The sequence below is a fragment of the Ctenocephalides felis genome, unplaced genomic scaffold (genome assembly GCF_003426905.1).
Source record: "Ctenocephalides felis isolate EL2017-DRISC unplaced genomic scaffold, ASM342690v1 CF-g0.4_SCAFFOLD_01886, whole genome shotgun sequence".
Classification (NCBI taxonomy): Eukaryota; Metazoa; Arthropoda; class Insecta; order Siphonaptera; family Pulicidae; genus Ctenocephalides; species Ctenocephalides felis.
The window spans coordinates 107,538,705-107,545,862 of NW_020538040.1; the positions used below are offsets into that span (position 1 = coordinate 107,538,705).

Consider the following 7,158-nt stretch of genomic DNA (forward strand, 5'->3'; position numbering starts at 1 on the left):
TACTATTAATCCAACCAATAACTACAGGCATCTATTAAATAATTACATTAACATCACCAAACCACAACACAACTTTAAATGCAAGGATCCAAGCCTGGCACATAAGATTATTACCACAGGACCGCCAGTTGCAGCCAGATTTAGAAAAATCTTTGGGGAAAAAGCAGCAGCAGCAAAAATGGAAATTCAAGAATTACTCAACACAGGAATACTTAGACCATCAAGTAGCCAATGGGCCAGTCCTATACATATGACACAAAAGAAAAATGGTAAGTACAGGTTGTGCGGTGATTATCGTAAGTTAAACGCCAACACTGTACCTGACAAATACCCTCCACCACTGATTCAAGATGTGTTTCCATTACTACACGATAAAAAAATATTCTCGACGCTGGATCTATTCAAAGCTTACCACCAGGTACCAATGGACGAGGAAAGCATCCAAAAAACAGCGATCATAACACCATGGGGACTTTATGAATATTTAGCGATGCCTTTTGGACTTAAAAATGCTACACAGACATTTCAAAGATTTATCAACCACATCTTCAGAGGTCTAGAATTTGTATTCATTTATATAGATGACATCCTTGTCATGTCCAAGGATGAACACGAACATCAAGAACACCTACGCCTAGTATTTGAAAAACTACAAGAACATTCGCTGTCCATCAATACTGAAAAATGCAGGCTAGGTCAGACAGAAGTGGACTTCCTTGGATACAGAATACACACCAAGGGCTACACACCATGCACAGACAGAATAAAGAAAATTTTAGAGTTTCCAAAGCCAACAACTGTGGTAGAACTTCGACGATTCATTGGCATGGCCAATTATTACAAGAAGTCAATACCAGGATCAGCAAAAATTCAGATACCGCTCAATGCCTATTTGACAAAATCTAAGAAAAATGACAAAACACCCATACTGTGGAACCCGGAAGCTGAACATGCCTTTGAAGAACTCAAGAAAAGTCTATCAAACAGTACTTTACTGCATTATCCTGCTGCATCAGCCAACCTTTGCCTCACCACGGATGCATCCACCATAGCCATCGGAGCCGTCCTGGAGCAGGAGGAAAATGGAACCTGGTGCTCCATTGGATTTCACTCTAGAAAACTTAGCACAACTGAACAAAGATATTCCACCTATGACCGTGAACTTCTTGCCATATTTGCTGCAATAAAATTCTTCGAACATCTATTAGAAGGTAGGCATTTTACAATCAGAACTGATCACAAACCCATCACCTATGCCTTCCAACAAAGACTGGACAAAGCTTCAGACAGGCAGAGACGACAACTGGAGTATATTTCACAATTTTCCACAGACATAGTTTATGTGAAAGGTGATCAAAATATAGTTGCTGACACTCTTTCCAGAATTAATACCGTTCAAATGCCTACCAAACTCACTGCAGAAGAAATAGCAAAATATCAAGAAACAGACACCGAACTACCAACTTTACTGGCCGGAAATACATCTCTACAACTAAAAAAAGTCACCATTGATTCACATGCAGTATATTGTCATATTGATACTAAATTTGTCAAACCATATCTTCCACAGAATCTACGTAAGCTGGCTTTCAATGTGATCCATGGAGTATCACACCCAAGTATCAGAACAACATCAAAGGAAGTACGAAGAAGATATGTTTGGCCTGGTATTGCAAGAGATATCAACAATTGGACTCGACAATGTACTGCATGCCAAAAATCAAAAGTTCACAGGCACAATCATCTTTTACCAGAACATATACCAATTCCAGAACAAAGATTTAGCCATTTACACACTGATATTATAATGTTACCAAACCACAATGGATACCAGTATTGCTTAACTATCATTGACAGGTTTACTAGGTGGCCGGAGGCCATACCTCTCAAAGACATATCAGCTGACACCGTGGTACAAGCATTATTCACTCACTGGATATCCAGATTTGGATCACCGGCTACAATTACCTCCGACCAGGGCACACAGTTCGAAGCAGCATTATTCAAATCTCTAGCTCAGACAATAGGTGCAAAGAAAATACGCACTACAGCTTTCCACCCACAGTCAAACGGTCTTGTTGAACGATGGCACAGAACATTAAAAGCAGCATTAATGTGTTCACCAGAACCCTGGACTACGGTGCTACCATTTGTACTTCTGGGCCTTCGTAACTCACTAAAAGAGGACATCCAAGCATCTCCAGCCGAAATGGTTTATGGAACGCCACTAAGACTCCCAGGAGATTTCTTCATTACACCGGACCTGGATCAAAACCCACAAATTTTTATTGACAAACACAGAAAAGTCATGAACGCACTCAAACCTACTCCTACGGCATCATAACAAGTCAAAGATGTTCATTCTAAAGGATTTAGATACTTGTACACATGTCTTCATAAGATCAGATCACGTTCGGAAACCACTGGAGCCTCCATACAGCGGACCACACAAAGTTCTTGAACGGACAACAGACAAAATATACAAGATCCTCGTAAATGGCATTGAGAAAAACATCTCCGTAGACAGATTAAAACCGGCATACATTACCAAGACCGACGATGAATTTCAAGAAAATACACCCCAAATTGAGCAACACCACTGGGGATCATCCATGGATCCTCCGAAGAAAACTTACTCGAAAAGAGTAACATTCAAAACATAATTTTTTTTCTATATTACAGATTTTTCATCAGGCTCTCCTGTCAGATTACTACACGCAATCTCATTCAGGGGGGAATACTATAGCGGTCGCATGACGCGCATGACACATGACACTTGAGCAACATACGTTCTAAGTGGCGCAACACACAGGCAACGCAACATGAAGTACGCAACTAACGGTTGCAAGTCTGCAATCCCACTGTAATATCAAATCTTGCAACCCCTTGCAAGAAGGGATGAAATTGAGCTACCCAAAAATCTCTCTCTTCCTTCCGCCTTCGCCGAGTGCACATAACCAAGAAGAATTATTATTTTGATATAAATTAAATATTTTGTATTTCAAATTAGAATAAATTAGTGTATTTTCAAGTGTTATTACTTTTTGATTATAAACAATTATATATTTTTATTTAGACGCACAACGTCTAAAACTGCAAGATGCAAGCTCTCCTCTAGCGGATTTTTAAATGAAACTCGACGACCAACAAATATGGCGGATGACACATTTATGAGTTGAATTTGCTGTCAACTAATATACATGGGGACATAGATAAAAGAAGAGTATATAGATCGCTCTCTCGGGCCATATTTCGTTGCCACATTCCTGTGTTAGTTGAAGCCCCGCGCTACAGATGGCACTAGTCGCCTGAACGGGTGCGTATAAAAAATACTATAGAAATGAACCAAAATTATATGGACCGTTTTAATTCAAAATTTAAAAAAAGAAAAATTGAAAAAAAAAAAAATTTTGAAGCATTTATTTTTCACAAAAACATTCTACATTATATCTACATAGTTCTCTTTATAAACAAAGCACACATAGCATAAAAATGTACATAAATATACACATTATCCACAATGTATATATATATATAACATTATATATGATTATAATAGATGGTAGTAAGCTGTAAAAACTATGTGCGAAAAGCATAAAAATGTACTTAAATGTACACCCTATCCACAATGTATATATATATATACAAATATATATATATATATATATATATATATACATATATATATATATATATACATATATATATATATATATATGTGTGTGTGTGTAATATCATTTTAGCATATCAGCCTTTCAAGCTGAGCACAAAAAGAATAGAAATGTACATGAATGTATATATTATTTATATATATACATATACATATATAACCACAATTCTTTGATTGATATTGATTCAGATCAATATATAACCAATATATATATATATATATATATATATATATATATATTTACATATATATTTATTTTGATTAACATTAAGTTACATAATATCTATGATGTACAGTCTCTATTTGGGAATCTTTTCTGCGCTATTGTTAATGTGCATTCAAATGTTTGTTCAAAATGTCATTATTATCATTGTCTTAAAGAAAAACAACAATCATTGATATTATTATAACAGTACTTAATAGTTTTCTTATAGCATCTACAATAAGACATTTTAGAGTAAAGCTATTGACATCTCTTTCAGAATAGTCAAATGCAATAAGCAAGTGCACATTAAGGGTGTTTTATCCCTTTGCTTTTTAGAATTTTATCATTAATCATGATTATACTTTGCCTGTCATTTGACAGTTCCTGAAAATCTATACAATGTGATTCCCTTTATCATCATTAAACAACACAGATAATAATATTTCTTGTAATATCAAAATGAAATTATTAATACTTAAAAACTTTTCCTGTGACATAGCCAAACCTAAATTAACCTTTGCACTAGCTAGAATTTCACCATTAATTGAGAATTTCCTTTCACTTACGATTATATCATTAGTGTTTTTAGTATGTTCTCCAAACTGACTTAATATATAATTACGAGTCGTACTGTTCAATATTAGTGGGAGATCAGCAAAGATTTCAGCACATTTCAGACTTCATTCTTATTGTTTTTTCCTGTGTATTCATTCATCTCATATCAATACTTGTACACTTGTGAATGTGTTTAGTAAACCGTCTAAACATTTTACATTTGAACGTATTTTCCTTTTATACTGCTGAAAAAATCGATGTAGAATTATTAGTTATGATCCTACATTATTAGAACAAGATTAATTTATATTTAGTTATTTAATAACATACCTTTCAGAGAGCTGACAGGAATTCTCTCTGTCTATTTATAACCTTAAAATTTCTAGTATTGATATAGTTAAATGTCTCAATTATTTCTGAATTATTAAACTGTAATGAAAAATCATATCAGAATAGTACAATCAAATGAAAGTAATTCGAAGTATGCATATTAATAAAAGTACTCACTTAGATTGAAAGCCGGCAAATATTATTACTTATTTTACTTTTACTTCGTCGTTTCTCGCTGGAACTACATAATACATGCATTTTTCTTGGTATTTCTTCTTCGTTAAACAATGCACTTCGACAGCTTATTTGTTTTTTACTCTAACAAGCATTTATTATATTGTCTAGGTTATCTCTCCATGAAAAATTTATTACAATGGACGCCATGTTTAATTTAAGTATCTGTCATATGTCAAATTCGATTTCAAAGTGAAAAAAAAAAAAAAAAAAAAAAAACAAGCGCGACCGGCGGCAGGGGCTCTAACTAAACTCGGGTTACAGACGTTTGTTCCGAGATTACCGGCCATGCATGGGGACAAGGATAAATAAGCATAAATAGATCGCTATCTCGGGCCATTTGACGTTACACTCATTTTAATTTACGAATAGATCACTACATGGCAGCACATGTACATACAGTATGTAAATTAACCCCTGGTATTACTTCTACATTTGTACATAAAATCAATACAGCCCAAAAATCTGAAAAAAATTATTATTTGAAATAAGAACAAAACATACGAAATACAAAATATATTTTCAAATATATCACAGACATATTTTTGAAGAATTATAAACTAAACAGAAATAACTGACTACTATTAATTAAAGTATATTACAGACATATTTTTAAAGTACTTATTCTATTAATATTCTAGAAATAACTTATTCATATTAATTACTTAATGACTAATAATAATATATTAAAAACTTAAAAACTAAGAAGTAAAAAGTGCAGGAGTATTGATGATGTAATGACAAATTTAGAAGGAATGACAAGCAATGCAATAATTTAAAAGGATAAAAAGAACAGCACATTTTTAAAAAAGAATGAATACTTTCCAAACAAAATAATCCTAAAAACAAAACATATATATATTGATATCCAAATTGAGATAAAACTAAATTCCTATGATTAAAATTCATTTACGAGACATTCTTGTTTATTATCTCTCCATTTAATAGTTATTTTGCTATCTAATCAATCATTAATAAAGTTATATTTGACGAAATCTTTGAATAGTTTCTGTATAAGGGTTTTTTTAAACGTAAGTAACCAAAACCCTGAACTACTTTTAATTTATACCAATTGTAGCTCAAATCTATCTATCGTTTTAATCCAGTTTTTATTGCAAGGAGGTTTAGTTAAAACTATAACTAAACCCTTGCGCTTTATAAAATGTCTTTGAGTATGCTCTCTTAATTGAGACATTATCAAAATTCTTGCCCTTACATTTTAAGTTTCCGGAATATTTGAAAACTTCTCAGAACATTGTATACTCTGTTGGAATTTATCCTTTAAATTATTGCATTGCATTTTAATCCCGAAACAAAATTTGATGTATCATACATCTTCTGGGTGTTAAGGCACTCCTACGCCTTATCATTGCATTCTGCGGCAATTTGCAGCTACCATCAAGGACTTCTATTGAATATATTGTTATATCATATTAATTGAAGATATTGTAATTATCATATTAAATATTTTTGCTGCAATTAGTATGAAAAAATACCTTTTCAGAAAACTGGTGTCAGAATAGGTGACTTTTAACCTGCACTTCACAATCTTAGAGGTGCTGCAAAAATCTTTTTCAAGGTGTTTAGGCTTCCATCTCCTAAGAACATAAGATTCATTTATTAATATTTTTTTGCAAATGTTATTGAAGTATTTAGAGTTATAATTACTTGTCCTTGTCCTTAGAGTTGCAGATTGTTCTTCTGGTTCTGTATCAGAGCATTCTCCAGTGACTTGAAAACTATTTTGTTATTGCCGTAAAGGAGACACTTCTATTTGGTTTCGATTTCAAATTATCGTTGATTTGTGCCACAAACCGAAGAGTTAGGTCATCCATTAAAAGATTATTCGCCCTCTGCATCCAAATTGAAAGCATCTTTTTACACACAAATATATATAATATATATTTACACAAATATATATATATATATATAACATTTTAATAGTATTGTGATGATACATATTCATTATATGCATAATATATCATTATATACATACCTGATAATTAGATGCCGGAAAGACATGCATTTTTTTATTATATTTGGGGTTATAACAATTTGGCACATAACACTTTATGATTTTAACTTAATAATAAATGAAAAAAGTATTCACCAAAACATAATTATATATAAACAATCACAGAAAATCTCAACTACAATACGCGAT

At 32.7% G+C, this 7,158-nt stretch overlaps 2 long non-coding RNA genes across 2 annotated transcripts; both read right to left on the reverse strand.

Annotated features, from left to right (window-relative positions):
• Positions 1–3,902: 3,902 nt before the first annotated feature.
• On the reverse strand, positions 3,903–5,231 carry LOC113378019. The gene is made up of 3 exons (XR_003367135.1): positions 4,938–5,231; positions 4,761–4,859; positions 3,903–4,675 (listed from the first exon to the last, which is right to left on the reverse strand). It is a non-coding gene; the product is annotated as an uncharacterized LOC113378019 (long non-coding RNA).
• Positions 5,232–6,504: 1,273 nt separating this feature from the next.
• On the reverse strand, positions 6,505–7,126 carry LOC113378297. The gene is made up of 3 exons (XR_003367167.1): positions 6,991–7,126; positions 6,663–6,847; positions 6,505–6,592 (listed from the first exon to the last, which is right to left on the reverse strand). It is a non-coding gene; the product is annotated as an uncharacterized LOC113378297 (long non-coding RNA).
• Between the last annotated feature and the right edge of the window lie 32 nt (positions 7,127–7,158).